The 20780-nt window shown below is 38.1% G+C and overlaps 2 non-coding genes across 2 annotated transcripts; both read left to right on the plus strand.

The window, feature by feature from the left end:
* Positions 1-4188: 4188 nt before the first annotated feature.
* On the plus strand, positions 4189-4295 carry LOC127108676 (small nucleolar RNA R71). Its single transcript, XR_007796199.1, has one exon. It is a non-coding gene; the product is annotated as a small nucleolar RNA R71 (small nucleolar RNA).
* An 11904-nt stretch (positions 4296-16199) lies between these two features.
* LOC127108596 (small nucleolar RNA R71) lies at positions 16200-16306 on the plus strand. The gene has a single exon (XR_007796122.1). It is a non-coding gene; the product is annotated as a small nucleolar RNA R71 (small nucleolar RNA).
* Positions 16307-20780: the final 4474 nt, after the last annotated feature.

Below are 20780 nucleotides of genomic sequence, written 5' to 3' on the forward strand. Positions count from 1 at the left end.
AAGGAAAAGGAAACTAAAGTCAATGCTGCCTTCCGCCTCTCGTTCTTGGACCTGGTGATCGTTGACGTACTTCTAAGTCGTCAAACCTGCTGAGCAACTCAGTGAACCGCTGATCGGTTATGGCATTCCTCGCGTCCTGTTGTTGTTGCATTTGGCGCATCATTTGCATCATTTCGAGATTCTGCGCTTGCATACCATCAATAGCATCCATGATGTCGTCGTTGGTTGCAGGCCTTCTTCGTCGACGACGTCGTGAGGATGGACCAGCTGTATTATCGGAAGGGTTGAGCGGGACTGATTGTTGTGCAGGAGCATGATCACCTTGCTCCATTTCTTCGAACTCGTCTGTAGACGGATTTGCATGTGAAGGCTCGGTAGCTTCGGGAGCATTCAGATCATAGAGGTGGCGGTTGGGGTTGGTGACATATGTTAGGGCAATGTTGGGTAGAACAACGCTTGGGACTTCGTAGTTGTTCACCATAAGGTAATATTTTCCGCCTACTCTGTTCTTAATTAGGCGGCTGGACCGACAGTAGCTTATATCCATAAATAGGGGAGGTAAAGATTCTAAAGTTTGGAGTCGGTCCCCTAGGTTTAAGCCAAGTGCTATGGTGGTGATTAATCCACCAATTACAAAAGGTTGACGGCCTCTAGCACATAAGGTGCGGATATGATGAAATAGGAAGGAGGCGGCGTTTACCTTAGTATCCAGTTCGAAGACGCATTGGAGGAAGAATAATTCCTTTGCATTGACTTTGTTGTTGTTCGGTCTTCCAAAAACTGTGTTTTGCAGGATGCGGATAAAGTACCGGATAGTTGGGTTATGTATATGGGAAGCAAGGAGCACATCCCAGTTGTTGGTATCTACACCGGATATTTTCCTAAAGAGGTCGAAGGCGTGTATGTGCCACTGGGAATTCGGAGGGATTCTGGGGTGGACTCGGTCTTCGATGGGGAATTGTAGCATGGTACTCAATTGGTTTTGGGATAGGGAGTATTCGGTGTTGAACATACGGAAGGTTGCGGTACCGGTTAAGTACTCGTCTTCACCGGTGGGGGTGTTGTACGAATAAGAACTTAAAAATTCTAAGGTTAGGGAGGGGTAGGTAGGTTGATTATGAGTGCAAAGAAAGGTTAAATCAGCAAGACGGAGCATCCATTCTATACCTTGAAGTAATCCTAATTCTTGTAAACAAGTTAGATCAGGATACCTGGTAGAGGTGACACCTCGTTGTTGGAAACGCTCGAACTGCTCCCTTTGATAATTATCATCTTCGGATCGGAAGATGATATTTCCGAAAGCTTGGTTGCCCGCCATATCGATAAGTGGTTTGAAAGAGGTAATTAGGGGAGAAGGGAAATGAAATTGATTTTATAGAATGGTTTGTGGTGTATGAAGAAAGGTATGGTGGGTATTTATAGGAAAAGATTTGGAAGTTGGGAAGGGAGTGGTTGAAAAGTAAATAAATGTGGGTAAATGTGAATAAATGGGGAAGGTAAAAAGGTGAAATGGTGTAACGGTCGTGTCTCCAACGGTTTGCAACGTTCACATAGTCAGACGGTGTCACGCTCGTGACAGGGGCGTTACGGGCGTCACAGGCACTTGGTGTGACGACCGTGATGGCGTGTGTGACGCTCGTCACACAGTTATTTGCAACGTACTTTGTTTTTACCATTATATTTTATTATTTGTTATTTCGTTTTGCATATGTTTATTTTATTTTGCTATTGTGATACTTTAAATTTCCCTTGCATGCTATTCTACTTTCCATAATATATATATATATATATATATATATATATATATATATAGATTATATATATATATATATATATATATATATATATATATATATATATTATATAATATATTATATATTATATATATATATAATATATATATATATATATATATATAATATATATAATATATATATATAATATAATATATATATATATATTATATAATATATATATATATATATATATATATATATATATATATATATATATATATATATATCTTTAATAAGTTATGTAGGTAGCAACAGTAGAGAGCATTATTGATAGATATTGCATAATTCATAATGAAGTAAAATAAATCAATAGCTTCATAAAATAATCATAATGTAACATTGGAAGAAAAAAAACAAAAAATATGAAAGAGAAACAAATACGAACATAATTTGAAATAACATTAATGAATAATCTAACTAAAACTAAATAACTAAGAAAAACACTTCTATCCATCTGCACGATCTCTGGCCGGAGGAGCAAAGGAGTTAACACGGTTTAGCAACTCGTGGAACTGATTTGTCATACTGCTCATGTATCCCAGAAATTCTTGTCCCATGTTAGCTAACTCTTCTCTGAGGGCGTCTTGTTCTGACATCAAAGCTTGAATGGTGGTGTTATAATCAGCTCCGGGCATATGATGTCTAAGATCGGGTATTGCTGATTCTTCGGCCGGGACGGACTGAGGAGGAGGATCAATATCATAATAACCAGATGGTGTCTGAGGGTCAGATTCAGCATAAGGGATCTGGTCGTCACAAATCTCATAGTCCTGGATGGATTCAGTAGATCTAGCAGGAGAGGGTGTTGCGTTCAGGTTGTAGAGTCAGTTATTGCGGTTATGAACACTAGTCCTAGGACTGGGCAAGGTGAATAGGCAAAGAACTTGGTTATTAATTATAAGCTCAAACTCTTCAGACCCTAGGTTTGCTATAAACATAGTGTTGAAGAGGAAGGGTATACTCATAATCGTAATGCCACAAAAAGGGCTTAAGTCAAGCATAGGCTGACGTAATCCGATAGCATTACCAATCATGGTTATCAAACCGCCTATTCGAATTGGTGCTCGTTCATCTTGGATAAGGTGGTCAAAATTTGCCAACATAAAAGTGGCACCGTTTACTGGACGGTTCTGGGAAGCACAAAATATGATGAAGAGCTCATCACGTGAAACTGAGGTACTGTTTGACTTCTTCCCAAATAAGGTGTGGGTCAGGATCTTATGGAAATAACGGAAGGCCGGGTTATGTATGTTTCCAGAGAGAAACTCATGTTCCTCAGGATCGTCATTTCCAGTCAAGCTTCCCCAAAAGTGTTCAAGTTCTCTATATTCAAAAAGTTCTTCTTGGCTCACTGTGAATGTGTCAAGGGAGGTGGGGAAACCTAAAAGGTTGGTAAAGTCTTGAATATTAAATTGATATTCCATGTTAAACATTCTGAACTGGATGAAACCTCTGCTTATTCCTTTTCCATGGCTTATTTTCTTCCTCAGTTGACTTTTTAGAGTTTTGGTTTTCTATCCTTGGGTCAGACGGTCCTTCCACTTCCGTTCCACTTCTCAGTATGATTGCAAGAGTGTGGCTTCTCGGGTTAGGTTGGGGTTGTCCAGGAAATGTACCAGTTGGGGCAGCAGTAGGCGCTTGTTGTTGAGCTACTTATGATATTTGCGTTTCCAGCATTTTGTTATGGGTAGCCAGGGCATCTACTTTATTTGCTAGTTGTTTAATTTGTTCGCCAGTGTGTACATTCTGGTTTAAGAAATCTTTATTGGTTTGCTGTTGAGAAGCTATAAAGTTTTCCATCATGATTTCCAAGTTGGATTTCCTAGGGGCATTATTGTTAGGTGTAGATGGGATCGACTTTTGATATCCCGGAGGTATAGCTGGGGCTTGATTCGGAGATTGTCCAGGTGCGTATAAAGCATTATTACTCTTATATGAAAAATTTGGATGATTCTTCCAGTTTGAGTTATAGGTATGCGAGTAGGGACTTCCTTGAGCATAGTTTACTTGCTCCGCTTGGATTCCTATTAGGAGTTGACAATCTGCAGGAGTGTGACCTTGGATTCCACAGACTTCGCAATTCTGAGTTATGGCAACCACGGTGGCTGGAGGTGATACATTTAAACTTTCAATTTTCTGGACCAGAGCATCCACTTTTGCATTAACATGATCAAGGTTACTTATCTCGTACATGCCAGTTTTCGTTTGAGGTTTTTCTACCATTGTTCGTTCGCTTCCCCACTGATAGTGGTTTTGGGCCATGCTTTCGATAAGTTGGTAAGCATCAGCATAAGGTTTGTTCATTAGTGCACCATCTGTGGCGGCGTCTATTGTTAACCTCGTGTTGTACAAGAGACCATTATAGAAGGTATGAATTACTAACCAGTCCTCTAAACCATGGTGTGGACAAAGTCTCATCATGTCTTTGTATCTTTCCCATGCTTCGAAAAGAGACTCGTTATCTTTCTGTTTAAATCCATTTATCTAGGCTCTTAAAATAGTTGTTTTGCTCGGCGGAAAATATCAGGAAAGAAAGACTTTCTTTAACTCGTTCCATGTGGTGACTGAGTTGGAAGGAAGAGACTGGAGCCATCTTCTAGCGCTATCTCTTAACGAGAAAGGAAAAAGACGAAGTCGAATTGCCTCTGAAGTGACACCGTTAGCTTTAACAGTATCAGCGTATTGGACAAATACGGATAAATGAAGGTTTGGATCCTCGGTAGGATTTCCAGAGAATTGGTTCTGTTGCACTGCCTGCAACAGTGAAGGTTTAAGTTCGAAGTTGTTTGCTTCGATTGCGGGTGGAGCAATACTCGAATGCGGCTCATCTTGCGATGGAGCGGTAAAGTCTCGAAGAGCACGAGCTGGTTCTGCCATCTCGGGTATCGGCGAAGGAAGAAGATTTTTGAGATCAGGAAGTTCAACAGGAGGGAGATTGTTTGCAGCACGGTATTCCCGAATTCGTCGTAAGACTCGGAGATATAGTTCGATATCGTTGATTCGTAAGTAGAACGGCTCGCCTTGTGAGCGAGTATGTGGCATACAAATCAACGAAAAAAAAAAAAGAAAAGAAAAATAAGCCTTAGTCTCTACAGCGTAACAGAAGAGTTACGATATCGACTAAATAAAAGTCCCCGGCAACGGCGCCAAAAACTTGGTCGCGACTTTATGAGTCGAATTTGGGGTACAAACTGCAAGTGCACAGTTCTATCGCGTAGTTTTAAAAGATATCGATCCCACAAGGACTTATGAATCGATATACCGTTTTCTAAGGTTACTTCGTAAAGCTAAGGCGGATGATACTTCGATTGTTTGGGGGGAAAGTAAAAACTAAAATAAGATCTAAATTAAATATCAATTAAGCGGATATCGGTATGTAGTTCGTCGTAATTAGGGAATCAATTCTTCGTTGGTTTCTTGGTTTTAAAACAAATCTTTTCAGTAGACACTATTGATTAAAAGTTTTATCTCAAACTCTCGCTCTGTTGAATAAACTATGATTTTATATTAACGTAGCTGTCACTTATTAGTTAAGTCCAAAATCACTTTTTGAAAACAATAGAATCCGTAGAAACTCTTTTTAAGAAAACACTAATCGTTTAAACACCCTTGTCTCAAACTCTCGCTCTGTTGACTTAGATTATATAATTAAATTCAAATGCTTAACTCTCGTCCTCACATTCAACCTTTAAAAATAATTTTTGAAAAAGATTAGAATTTAATTAACTCTAAAAATTGCTTTCGCCCTGATCTAGAATTAATGTCCAATTTACATTGTCCAGTTAAAAACTCAAACTCTCGTTCTATTGATTTTAACTTCTTTATGTCTTTTACTTTCGTACAAAAACCTTGTTATTAAACCTGTAAATTGAGACCGTAAAAAGAGTGATTTTATTTTTAAACGTAATTAAACCAACTTAGTTTTGACTCCTTCATTCCGCTTACTCTACATACCGATACCTAAATAAATTAGCCAGACATGCTAAACAGATCTAAATAATCAGCATGCATAAATAATTCCATCTCAGACAAATAATATAAATAAACAGTAAAGCAGAGCATATATAAATTCAAACAATAATTAAAGAACCTGAATAATTTATAGCAATCTTGAACACTCCACCACAGACCGGTTGGATTTGTTCTTGAATTCTTCAATCGGACAGGAAAATAAAAGTGAAGGAATAAAAATCTAGGGTCTAACGTAAGGTTAGATCTAGTAAAAGATACACAATAGTTTCCGGTGTAAAAACTATTGTGCGAAAAATTAATTAAGTGCTGAAAGATTAACTGGAAAAGAAAATAAAAATAAAGATTGCAATTAAAAGCAAAAACTGTAAAAAGGTAATGGTATGCTTGCACGGTTGGAAGAGGAAAATTGAACGAAGTGGAGAGAGGAGCTGTGGGGTTTGCCAAAAGCCACTATTTATATTGGTCACTTTTTGTAACGGTTTCCCAAGAGCTTTCCGTGCAAGAGTCCTTCACGTTCCAATGGTCAAGCGTAACAATAGGCCTCAACGTCTTTGTTGCGCTTCTGAAGCCAAAAATATAGGGGAATGGTGTGACGTCCGTCACACCATGTGTTACGCTCGTAACACAAGTATGCAGGGCGTGACGCTCGTCACAGCTTGTGTGACGCTCGTCACAGCTTGTGTGACGCTCGTCACAGGCGCAGCGCCTGTGCTTTTGGGCTGGGCTTAGGCTTGGTGGAATTTGCTTCTTTTCATTTCTTTTTGCACCTCCTTTTCTTCCTTTTTCACTTGTGCTCCAAATAAGCTACCTGAGATAAATAGAAAGAAAATACCGAGTAATATCGAATAAAATGGAATAAATTGAAGTAAATAATAATTTAATTTAATTAAATCGAGTCCTAGAATGTGATATTATTTCATGTTATCAAACTCCCCCATACTTAGACCTTTGCTTGTCCTCAAGCAAAATACAGTATAGAACTCGTTTTTAAAAATTTAGCCAGATGAAATTTCAAAACACACATCAATTCGTACTAGGTTGCAAGTAGATTTTGTTTAGAAGCAACTCGAATTTAATCTCGACATCAAGAACTACCGTTATCACATCTGATAATCTTACCTCATGCAAATCAGTTAGAGTCATGCTATTATAGCTAGCCTGGTTCTTTTATTCTTATTTTACCCGTTTTCATTCTAGCGAAATCACATTAAGCCCTTTATCGTTTCGCGCACATAGTGGAGTGACCGGTTAGTGATTCTGATCCCCTTTTTAGCTTGAAGTTCTGGCACATGAGTCGGATAACTTCGTTATTTAGTCCATTGCAAATTGCGGGGGATCGGACCGTAGTCCGCCCTACCAAGTTCAGTACCAGATACCTGCTGAACCAACTCATAATGGATCTTTCGTATTATGTTTTTGTATGAGCTACAACCGTTAGATTAAATGATCTGGTAAGGATCACCTAACTTAGTTAGTGCATTTCCTGCTATATATATATATATATATATATATTATATATATATATATATATATATATATATTATTATTTTTTATTTTGGGATCATTCACTTATATTCATCGGCCCTCCACGTAGTTTGCTATAAAGATGGTGCTGACTTCTTGTATAAACTACTCGGGGTTACTGTAAAGTTAAAAGTCCATGGACTTGTATAACAGGTGCCTTTCTGATCTAACATGCTGAGGTTTGTTTAGAGTGTTGGGGCGGTAATAGTTTTTGTCTTAATTTGTCTCAAGTTTGATAAAATAAGTAACCTTTATACTTACTGAGTGTGTTGAATTTTTGTTATGGCTCATGAAGATTTTGAGGGAATAGATAATAGATATTTTTCACACTAGGGACTTAACTTAAAATAAATCTATATTATAAGAAATTTTTTTTAAACTTTTTTTTATAAGGGAAATAACAATGAAAAGAAAGATACATACTTGAAAAAGGGAAGATACAAAGAACACGGTTCCCCCCCCCCCCCCCCCCCCCCCCCACACACACACTTAAATGAAACATTGTCCCCAATGTTTTAAGGAAAACAAAAGAAATACAAAAAGAAAGGAAAAGGAAACTAAAGTCAATGCTGCCTTCCGCCTCTCGTTCTTGGACCTGGTGATCGTTGACGTACTTCTAAGTCGTCAAACCTGCTGAGCAACTCATGAACCGCTGATCGGTTATGGCATTCCTCGCGTCCTGTTGTTGTTGCATTTGGCGCATCATTTGCATCATTTCGAGATTCTGCGCTTGCATACCATCAATAGCATCCATGATGTTGTCGTTGGTTGCAGGCCTTCTTCGTCGACGACGTCGTGAGGATGGACCAACTGTATTATCGGAAGGGTTGAGCGGGACTGATTGTTGTGCAGGAGCATGATCACCTTGCTCCATTTCTTCGAACTCGTCTGTAGACGGATTTGCATGTGAAGGCTCGGTAGCTTCGGGAGCATTCAGATCATAGAGGTGGCGGTTGGGGTTGGTGACATCTGTTAGGGCAATGTTGGGTAGAACAACGCTTGGGACTTCCTGGTTGTTCACCATAAGGTAATATTTTCCGCCTACTCTGTTCTTAATTAGGCGGCTGGACCGACAGTAGCTTATATCCATAAATAGGGGAGGTAAAGATTCTAAAGTTTGGAGTCGGTCCCCTAGGTTTAAGCCAAGTGCTATGGTGGTGATTAATCCACCAATTACAAAAGGTTGACGGCCTCTAGCACATAAGGTGCGGATATGATGAAATAGGAAGGAGGCGGCGTTTACCTTAGTATCCGGTTCGAAGACGCATTGGAGGAAGAATAATTCCTTTGCATTGACTTTGCTGTTGCTCGGTCTTCCAAAAACTGTGTTTTGCAGGATGCGGATAAAGTACCGGATAGTTGGGTTATGTATATGGGAAGCAAGGAGCACATCCCAGTTGTTGGTATCTACACCGGATATTTTCCTAAAGAGGTCGAAGGCGTGTATGTGCCACTGGGAATTCGGAGGGATTCTGGGGTGGACTCGGTCTTCGATGGGGAATTGTAGCATGGTACTCAATTGGTTTTGGGATAGGGAGTATTCGGTGTTGAACATACGGAAGGTTGCGGTACCGGTTAAGTACTCGTCTTCACCGGTGGGGGTGTTGTACGAATAAGAACTTAAAAATTCTAAGGTTAGGGAGGGGTAGGTAGATTGATTATGAGTGCAAAGAAAGGTTAAATCCGCAAGACGGAGCATCCATTCTATACCTTGAAGTAATCCTAATTCTTGTAAACAAGTTAGATCAGGATACCTGGTAGAGATGACACCTCGTTGTTTGAAACGCTCGAACTGCTCCCTTTGATAATTATCATCTTCGGATCGGAAGATGATATTTCCGAAAGCTTGGTTGCCCGCCATATCGATAAGTGGTTTGAAAGAGGTAATTAGGGGAGAAGGGAAATGAAATTGATTTTATAGAATGGTTTGTGGTGTATGAAGAAAGGTATGGTGGGTATTTATAGGAAAAGATTTGGAAGTTGGGAAGGGAGTGGTTGAAAAGTAAATAAATGTGGGTAAATGTGAATAAATGGGGAAGGTAAAAAGGTGAAATGGTGTAACGGTCGTGTCTCCAACGGTTTGCAACGTTCACATAGTCAGACGGTGTCACGCTCGTGACAGGGGCGTTACGGGCGTCACAGGCACTTGGTGTGACGACCGTGATGGCGTGTGTGACGCTCGTCACACAGTTATTTGCAACGTACTTTGTTTTTACCATATATTTTATTGTTTCTTATTCGTTTTGCATATGTTTATTTTATTTGCTATTGTGATACTTTAAATTTCCCTGCATGCTATTCTACTTTCCATAAAATTATATATATATATATATATATTATATATATATATATAGATATATATATATATATATTATATAGATATCTATATATATATATATATATTATATATATATATATATATATATATATATATAATAAGTTATGTAGGTAGCAACAGTAGAGAGCATTATTGATAGATATTGCATAATTCATAATGAAGTAAAATAAATCAATAGCTTCATAAAATAATCATAATGTAACATTGGAAGAAAAAAAAATGCGAAAGAGAAACAAATACGAACATAATTTGAAATAACATTAATGAATAATCTAACTAAAACTAAATAACTAAGAAAAACAACTTCTATCCATCTGCACGATCTCTGGCCGGAGGAGCAAAGGAGTTAACACGGTTTAGCAACTCGTGGAACTGATTTGTCATACTGCTCATGTATCCCAGAAATTCTCGTCCCATGTTAGCTAACTCTTCTCTGAGGGCGTCTTGTTCTGACATCAAAGCTTGAATGGTGGTGTCATAATCAGCTCCGGGCATATGATGTCTAAGATCGGGTATTGCTGATTCTTCGGCCGGGACAGACTGAGGAGGAGGATCAATATCATAATAACCAGATGGTGTCTGAGGGTCAGATTCAGCATAAGGGATCTGGTCGTCACAAATCTCATAGTCCTGGATGGATTCAGTAGATCTAGCAGGAGAGGGTGTTGCGTTCAGGTTGTAGAGCCAGTTATTGCGGTTATGAACACTAGTCCTAGGACTGGGCAAGGTGAATAGGCAAAGAACTTCGTTATTAATTATAAGCTCAAACTCTTCAGACCCTAGGTTTGCTATAAACATAGTGTTGAAGAGGAAGGGTATACTCATAATCGTAATGCCACAAAAAGGGCTTAAGTCAAGCATAGGCTGACGTAATCCGATAGCATTACCAATCATGGTTATCAAACCGCCTATTCGAATTGGTGCTCGTTCATCTTGGATAAGGTGGTCAAAATTTGCCAACATAAAAGTGGCACCGTTTACTGGACGGTTCTGGGAAGCACAAAATATGATGAAGAGCTCATCACGTGAAACTGAGGTACTGTTTGACTTCTTCCCAAATAAGGTGTGGGTCAGGATCTTATGGAAATAACGGAAGGTCGGGTTATGTATGTTTCCAGAGAGAAACTCATGTTCCTCGGGATCGTCATTTCCAGTCAAGCTTCCCCAAAAGTGTTCAAGTTCTCTATATTCAAAAAGTTCTTCTTGGCTCACTGTGAATGTATCAAGGGAGGTAGGGAAACCTAAAAGGTTGGTAAAGTCTTGAATATTAAATTGATACTCCATGTTAAACATTCTGAACTGGATGAAACCTCTGCTTATTCCTTTTCCATGGCTGGGTAGATAGATCAGGGAGCTAAGGAATTCTAGTGTTAGTCTCCGGTAAGTGACGAAATGTCTACGGATAGGAGAGGTTTCCCACCCTATCTAACTCAGCAAATACAGGACGCTTTCTCTTAGTCCAAGGGCAGTCATTGCCCAGTCATCAGCATACAAACTAGGCAGCATCTCTCTCGTGGCTAGTTCCTCAAACCTTTGTTTCTGAGCTTTCCCTCTGAATTTGATACCCATACGATCAATTTGTCCCATCAGGTTAATGTTAGCTAGAGAAAAGAAAAACAATAGTTTTAGTCAGGATTTGGCCAAATGCCGAAAGAAGAAGAGAAAAGTTTTTAATAAATTAAAATAAATTAAGAAAGAATACTAAATAAAATTTAAAAGAATAATTAAGGAAGAAATGAAAATATAAATATTTGTGGGTTATCTCCCACTAAGCGCTTTGTTTAATGTCGCAAGCTCGACATAAAAACTATCAATTATAATCTATAAATTCTGGAGGCATTTCATCTAAGTGCAAGACTCGCGAATCTTCATTGTTTTCTGCATAGTGATAATGTTTTAGACGTTGCCCGTTTACGGTAAATGGTTCCATAGATTTGCCTTTAATTTCTACCGCTCCACTGGGAAAGACATTGGTGATTTGAAAAGGACCTGACCATCTAGATCGTAGTTTTCCCGGGAATAACTTTAGCCTAGAGTTAAATAAAAGGACTGTATCGCCTTGTTTGAAGATTTTCCTTGATATGTGCTTGTCATGCCATTGTTTTGTTCTTTCTTTGTAGATTCTGGCATTTTCGTAAGCGTCTCTTCTGAGTTCCTCTAATTCGCTTATATCAAGGATTCTCTTTTCACCGGCGACCTTATAGTTTAAATTTAGATTTTTAATAGCCCAATAGGCTTTATGTTATAATTCTACCGGGAGGTGGCAGGATTTTCCATAAATGAGCTTCAATGGGGTTGTCCCTATGGGAGTTTTGTAAGCAGTTCGATAAGCCCATAAAGCTTCTGGTAATTTCAATGACCAGTCTTTCCTTGAGGTGGCGACTGTTTTTTCTAATATCTGTTTGATTTCTCTGTTAGACACTTCCACTTGCCCACTGGTTTGAGGGTGGTAAGGTGTCGCTACTCTATGCCTTACGCCATACTTAAACATCAATTTTTCGAGTACCTTAGATATGAAATGCGATCCACCATCACTGACTACTATTCTTGGGACACCAAATCTTGGAAATATTATATTCTTAAAGAGTCTAGTTACTACTCGTGTGTCGTTTGTTGGAGAAGCTATAGCTTCAATCCATTTTGATACGTAGTCAAGTGCCACGAGTATGTATTTGTTACCGAAAGAGGATGGAAAAGGTCCCATGAAGTCTATTCCCCACACGTCGAAAATCTCTACTTCCAAAACGCCTTTTTGTGGCATCTCGTCATGTCTAGATATGTTTCCTGTGCGTTGACATCTATCACATTTCTTAATAGCCGCATGAACATCCTTCCATATATTTGGCCAATAAAAACCGGCTTGTAGGATTTTAGAGCAGGTTTTGGATGTACTTGCATGTCCACCATAAGGAGCGGAGTGACAGTGTTGGATTATATTTTCTACCTCTTCTTCGGGTATACACCGACGGAAAATACCATCGGTGCCTCTTTTAAAAAGTAAGGGGTCATCCCAGTAATAGTGTTTTATGTCATAGAAGAATCGTTTCTTCTGCTGGTAGGATAAAGTAGGTGGAACTATTCCGGCAGCTAAATAATTGACGAGATCAGCGTACCATGGTGTAACAGATATAGCTAAGGTGGTTTCTACCTGTTTATCAGTGTTATTTTCTTCCAAAGTAGTTATAAGTTTATCGTACGAGAAATCATCGTTAATTGATGTTCTTTCCGGTTCAAGGTTCTCAAGTCTAGAGAGGTGATCTGCTACTACGTTTTCAGTTCCTTTCTTGTCTTTGATTTCCAAATCGAACTCTTGTAGCAACAGGATCCACCTTAGGAGTCTAGGTTTAACATCCTTTTTTGTTAAGAGGTATTTGATAGCAGCGTGGTCAGTGTAAATGATTATTTTGGCTCCGACCAAGTAAGAACGAAATTTATCTAGCGCAAATACTACTGCTAGAAGTTCTTTCTCGGTCGTGGCGTAATTCATTTGTGCTTCATCTAGAGTTCTACTTGCGTAATATATAACGTGGAGCTTTTTATCCTTTCGTTGTCCTAAAACAGCACCTACAGCGTAATCACTGGCATCACACATTATTTCGAATGGTTCGTTCCAATCTGGTGTCTGCATTATGGGCGCGGAGATCAATGCTTATTTAAGCGTTTGAAATGCTTCTAAACATTTATTGTCGAATATGAATTCAGCATCCTTCATCAATAGCCCGGTTAAAGGTTTAGTTATTTTAGAGAAGTCTTTAATGAATCGTCGGTAAAAACCGGCATGTCCTAAGAAGCTTCGTACTTCTCTCACAGTTTTCGGGGGTTGAAGGTTTTCGATTACCTCTATTTTGGCTTTGTCTACTTCAATTCCTCTGTTCGAGATGATGTGTCCTAAAACAATTCCTTCTTGTACCATAAAGTGGCATTTTTCCCAATTAAGTACTAGGTTTACTTTTACACATCGCTCTAGAACTCTTTCTAGGTTTTCAAGGCATTCTTCAAAGCTTTGTCCACATACGGAAAAGTCATCCATAAATACTTCCATGATGTTTTCGAGAAAATCGGCGAATATTGCCATCATGCACCTTTGGAAGGTTGCAGGAGCATTACACAAGCCAAACGACATTCGTCTATAAGCGAAGGTACCAAAAGGACACGTGAACGTTGTCTTTTCTTGGTCATCAGGATGAATTGGTATTTGAAAGAAGCCTGAGTAACCGTCTAGATAGCAGAAATGAGAATGTTTTGCTAATCGTTCTAACATCTGGTCAATGAATGGTAAAGGGAAATGATCTTTTCGGGTTGCTTTGTTTAGTTACCTATAGTCAATGCACATTCTCCATCCCGATTCGATTCGTTTGGTTATAGTTTCTCCTTTTTCATTTTCAATAACTGTTATACCTCCTTTCTTTGGTACTACGTGTACAGGACTAACCCATTTGCTATCAGATATAGGATATATGATACCTGCCTCTAATAACTTGGTTATTTCCTTCTTCACTACCTCACTCAGGATCGGGTTTAGTCTCCTCTGGTGTTCCCTAGAAGTTTTACAGTCTTCTTCTAGCATGATGCGGTGCATACAAATAGAAGGACTTATTCCTTTAAGATCGGTGATGTTGTATCCTAGTGCGGTTGGATACTTTCTTAAGATATGCAGGAGTTTTTTTGTTTCGAGTCTTCCTAGGTCTGCATTAACTATCACTGGTCGTTCAAGTTCTAAGTCTAGGAATTCATATCTCAGATTTTTGGGAAGTGTTTTCAGGTCTAGGGTTGGTTTCTTAAGGCATTACGTAGGGTCCGGTGTTATTGCTAAACATTGGTTAAGTTTGTCTTCTACAAGATAGTCAGATGATTTGTCTTTTTCTAACTCTGTTTCTTTTATGCATTCATCGATGATATCCATGAAGTAACATGTATCTTCTATTGCAGGTGCTTTCAAAAATTGGGAAAGAATGAACTCAATTTTCTCTTCTCCTACTTCGAAAGTGAGTCGTCCTCGTTTTACGTCTATGATCGCACCGGCAGTTGCTAAGAACGGTCTTCCCAGTATAATGGGTGTAACTTCATCTTCTCTAATGTCCATAATTATAAAATCGGTTGGAATGTAGAATTGACCTATGCGCACGGGAACGTTTTCAAGAATTCCTACAGGATATCTAACAGAACGATCTGCTAGTTGCACAGACATTTTAGTTGGGCTTAATTCTCCCATTTCCAGTTTCTTGCATATGGATAAAGGCATAACACTAATACCGGCTCCTAAATCGCATAAGGCTTTGTCTATGACAAATTTTCCTATGTGACAGGGTATAGAGAAACTACCCGGATCTTTAAGTTTAGGAGGCATATTCTGGATTATAGCGCTACATTCAGCAGTGAGTGTAACAGTTTCGCTATCTTCAAGTTTCCTTTTATTAGAAAGAATTTCTTTTAAGAACTTGGCATATGAGGGCATCTGCGTAATAGCTTCTGTAAACGGAATTGTGACGTTTAATTGTTTCAGTAGGTCAACAAATTTTTTAAATTGGCCCGCATCTTTGGTTTTAATAAGCCTTTAAGGGTAAGGGATAGGTGGTTTATAAGGTGGTGGAGGTACATAAGGTTCCTTCTTTTCTACGGTTTCCTTATTACTCTCTTCCTTTTCCTTAGGTTTATTTTCTTCCTCAGTTAACTTTTTAGAGTTTTGGTTTTCTATCCTTGGGTCAGACGGTCCTTCCACTTCCGTTCCACTTCTCAGTATGATTGCATGAGTGTGGCTTCTCGGGTTAGGTTGGGGTTGTCCAGGAAATGTACCAGTTGGGGCAGCAGTAGGCGCTTGTTGTTGAGCTACTTGTGATATTTGCGTTTCCAACATTTTGTTCTGGGTAGCCAGGGCATCTACTTTATTTGCTAGTTGTTTAATTTGTTCGCCAGTGTGTACATTCTGGTTTGAGAAATCTTTATTGGTTTGCTGTTGAGAAGCTATAAAGTTTTCCATCATGATTTCCAAGTTGGATTTCCTAGGGGCGTTATTGTTAGGTGTAGATGGGATCGACTTTTGATATCCCGGAGGTATAGCTGGGGCTTGATTCGGAGATTGTCCAGGTGCGTATAAAGCATTATTACTCTTATATGAAAAATTTGGATGATTCTTCCAGTTTGAGTTATAGGTATGCGAGTAGGGACTTCCTTGAGCATAGTTTACTTGCTCCGCTTGGATTCCTGTTAGGAGTTGACAATCTGCAGGAGTGTGACCTTGGATTCCACAGACTTCGCAATTCTGAGTTATGGCAACCACGGTGGTTGGAGGTGATACATTTAAACTTTCAATTTTCTGGACCAGAGCATCCACTTTTGCATTAACATGATCAAGGTTATTTATCTCGTACATGCCAGTTTTCGTTTGAGGTTTTTCTACCATTGTTCGTTCGCTTCCCCACTGATAGTGGTTTTGGGCCATGCTTTCGATAAGTTGGTAAGCATCAGCATAAGGTTTGTTCATTAGTGCACCACCTGCGGCGGCGTCTATTGTTAACCTCGTGTTGTACAAGAGACCATTATAGAAGGTATGAATTACTAACCAGTCCTCTAAACCATGGTGTGGACAAAGTCTCATCATGTCTTTGTATCTTTCCCATGCTTCGAAAAGAGACTCGTTATCTTTCTGTTTAAATCCATTTATCTGGGCTCTTAACATAGTTGTTTTGCTCGGCGGAAAATATCGGGCAAGAAAGACTTTCTTTAACTCGTTCCATGTGGTGACTGAGTTGGAAGGGAGAGACTGGAGCCATCTTCTAGCGCTATCTCTTAACGAGAAAGGAAAAAGACGAAGTCGAATTGCCTTTGAAGTGACACTGTTAGCTTTAACAGTATCAGCGTATTGGACAAATACGGATAAATGAAGGTTTGGATCCTCGGCAGGATTTCCAGAGAATTGGTTCTGTTGCACTTCCTGCAACAGTGAAGGTTTAAGTTCGAAGTTGTTTGCTTCGATTGCGGGTGGAGCAATACTCGAATGCGGCTCATCTTGCGATGGAGCGGCGTAGTCTCGAAGAGCACGAGCTGGTTCTGCCATCTCGGGTATCGGCGAAGGAAGAAGATTTTTGAGATCAGGAAGTTCGACAGGAGGGAGATTGTTTGCAGCACGGTATTCCCGAATTCGTCGTAAGACTCAGAGATATAGTTCGATATCGTTGATTCGTAAGTAGAACGGCTCGCCTTGTGAGCGAGTATGTGGCATACAAATCAACGAAAGAAAGAAAAGAAAAGAAAAATAAGCCTTAGTCTCTACAGCGTAACAGAAGAGTTACGATATCGACTAAATAAAAGTCCCCGGCAACGGCGCCAAAAACTTGATCGCGACTTTATGAGTCGAATTTGGGGTACAAACTGCAAGTGCACAGTTCTATCGCGTAGTTTTAAAAGATATCGATCCCACAGGGACTTATGAATCGATATACCGTTTTCTAAGGTTACTTCGTAAAGCTAAGGCGGATGATACTTTGATTGTTTGGGGGAAAAATAAAAACTAAAATAAGATCTAAATTAAATATCAATTAAGCGGATATCGGTATGTAGTTCGTCGTAATTAGGGAATCAATTCTTCGTTGGTTTCTTGGTTTTAAAACAAATCTTTTCAGTAGACACTATTGATTAAAAGTTTTATCTCAAACTCTCGCTCTGTTGAATAAACTATGATTTTATATTAACGTAGCTGTCACTTATTAGTTAAGTCCAAAATCACTTTTTGAAAACAATAGAATCCGTAGAAACTCTTTTTAAGAAAACACTAATCGTTTAAACACCCTTGTCTCAAACTCTCGCTCTGTTGACTTAGATTATATAATTAAATTCAAATGCTTAACTCTCGTCCTCACATTCAACCTTTAAAAATAATTTTTGAAAAAGATTAGAATTTAATTAACTCTAAAAATTGCTTTCGCCCTGATCTAGAATTAATGTCCAATTTACACTGTCCAGTTAAAAACTCAAACTCTCGTTCTATTAATTTTAACTTCTTTATGTCTTTTACTTTCGTACAAAAACCTTGTTATTAAACCTGTAAATTGAGACCGTAAAAAGAGTGATTTTATTTTTAAACGTAATTAAACCAACTTAGTTTTGACTCCTTCATTCCGCTTACTCTACATACCGATACCTAAATAAATTAGCCAGACATGCTAAACAGATCTAAATAATCAACATGCATAAATAATTCCATCTCAGACAAATAATATAAATAAACAGTAAAGCAGAGCATATATAAATTCAAACAATAATTAAAGAACCTGAATAATTTATAGCAATCTTGAACACTCCACCACAGACCGGTTGGATTTGTTCTTGAATTCTTCAATCGGACAGGAAAATAAAAGTAAAGGAATAAAAATCTAGGGTCTAACGTAAGGTTAGATCTAGTAAAAGATACACAATAGTTTCCGGTGTAGAAACTATTGTGCGAAAAATTAATTAAGTGCTGAAAGATTAACTGGAAAAGAAAATAAAAATAAAGATTGCAATTAAAAGCAAAAACTGTAAAAAGGTAATGGTATGCTTGCACGGCTGGAAGAGGAAAATTGAACGAAGTGGAGAGAGGAGTCGTAGGGTTTGCCAAAAGCCACTATTTATATTGGTCACTTTTTGTAACGGTTTCCCAAGAGCTTTCCGTGCAAAAGTCCTTCACGTTCCAATGGTCAAGCGTAACAATAGGCCTCAACGTCTTTGTTGCGCTTCTGAAGCCAAAAATATAGGGGAATGGTGTGACGTCCGTCACACCATGTGTTACGCTCGTAACACAAGTATGCAGGGCGTGACGCTCGTCACAGCTTGTGTAACGCTCGTCACAGGCGCAGCGCCTGTGCTTTTGGGCTGGGCTTAGGCTTGGTGGAATTTGCTTCTTTTCATTTCTTTTTGCACCTCCTTTTCTTCCTTTTTCACTTGTGCTCCAAATAAGCTGCCTGAGATAAATAGAAAGAAAATACCGGGTAATATCGAATAAAATGGAATAAATTGAAGTAAATAATAATATAATTTAATTAAATCGAGTCCTAGAATGTGATATTATTTCATGCTATCACTACCTCACTCGCCTAGCGAGCTTGCTTATGTTTGCTTTCTTTCTTGGTTCCTTTGCCATCTTTCTTGTGCCTTAGTTTTCTACTCTTTCATGCCTAATTCCTGCATAATAACACACAAATTAAAGGTACCAAGATCATTTCACATAGTATTGCAAATCAACAAAAGCAAGGGCGGTTTCGAACACTTTTTCGACAAAAAGGAGTGAAAGATGCCCACATTTGATAGCTCAAATAAGCAAACTTGGGCATCTAACAATGGCGAGCCAAAGCAGGGTTTTAATTAATTCCACCACATGTACCAAGAAGAGGTACATTGGAGAACTCACCACAAGAGTCAATAATCTGAACGCCATCATAAACACGATTATAAAAAGAGATATCATCATTGGTGAGAGACATAAGTCTCCTAGACCACCGTAGATATCCCTTGTTCTCCTTGAAGGCAAGCGTCTGAGGCAAGTGCAAAATAAACCACTTGTACAACAAAGGCAGATAGCACACAATGGAACCACCACCCTTTGCATTCCTCATATGCAAAGAGAAATAAGTGTCACCCAACAGAGTCGGAACGGGATTAAGAGAAGAGGAAATCCTAATAGCGTTCACATCTTCACATCTACGAAGTTGTCGATGTTGGGAAATAACACTAGCCCATAGATGAGGAGTACAAATATGGCCTCAAAAGCTTCCTTACTCATGGCTTTCCCAAACAAAGTAGCTTTGGCAAATAGAAAATCATACGGGAGACCTTGAATTCAACCTTTGGTAGTCATATTAGCAACAATGTCAGATACCTCCACATGAAGCACGTCAGCAATCTCTTGCGAAGACGGAATCTTCTCCAAACCACTGAACGACAATTGGTCCCGAATAGGTATACCCACATGATAAGCATACTCCTCTAATGTAGGCAAAAGCTGGAAATCCGGAAAAGTGAAGCACCGATACAGAGGATCGTAGAACTGCACCAACACACTCATCAGACCTTCATCCACCTTGGTAGAAAGAATAGACAGAAGCTTCCCATGGCGAGCTTTGGACTCCAAAGGCTCTAATACATAAGATACCAAACTCCTTAACTCTTTCATTGATAGTGTATGTTATGAGAAATTTGTTCAAGTTTCACATTGATAGTGTATGTTATGGGAAATTTGTGTTTCACATTGATTTGTTTATAAATCATAATAAAGCTCGCATATATTTGAACTAGTGTGTTAACTGAGTTGGGATGATATATGAGTTTTTGTCTTAGAAAGTAAAACTTTTGAATTAATTAATTTTAAAGAAAATTTAATTAAAGTTATTAATTATTAATTTATTTTTAAAAAAACATAACAAATTAATTATGATTTTTTAAATATAATTGTTTTTAATATTATTAAATAATATTATAAATGTTATTTGGCACTAAGTGCTATGTGTAAAAGTTGAAAGAAAAAAAATCCCTTAAAAAGATAAAATTGAGAGGCTAAAATATTAAATTTTGAAATAAAATTAAAAACACCTAAAATGTGAATTAATTATAAATATTAAAATAATAATAAATTTATCAGATAGTTTAAAAGAAATTCATATTTGAGAATAATATGTTATTTAAAGAATTTTTTTTAATATTTAAAAATATCAAGTGAAGTAAATAGAAGTTCAATTTTATTTATTTTTTATATAAAAGAATGAATTATTGAATTATAAACCTTTTATCAAAAATAATAATCCAAAAATCAAAAAGAATAAACTCCAGTTATTAAGTTTGACTAGCTAGTTGAAACAAACAAAAAAAATAAAAGAATGAAACTCATAAAATAAAACAAAATAAATGAACCTAGCAGAAGAAGAAAAAAAGTTGATAAACCCGTTAATGGGACACAGACATCATTACTATATAGTGTTTATATAAAATTTGTTTAACAGAAAGACAATGATCACACTCACACATAAATGGTTTTAGAAAAAGAAATAAAACAAACATGAGATATTATTTGTGCATGAGTCCTGCCAAATAGTTACTAAAAAATGCATGTTAGAAGTACAAATCGTATTTCTCCCCCTTTTTTTTCTTATTAAATATGTTTATGGATGGCAAAATAACATGTA

The sequence above is a fragment of the Lathyrus oleraceus genome, chromosome 7, assembly GCF_024323335.1.
Source record: "Lathyrus oleraceus cultivar Zhongwan6 chromosome 7, CAAS_Psat_ZW6_1.0, whole genome shotgun sequence".
NCBI lineage: Eukaryota > Viridiplantae > Streptophyta > Magnoliopsida > Fabales > Fabaceae > Lathyrus > Lathyrus oleraceus.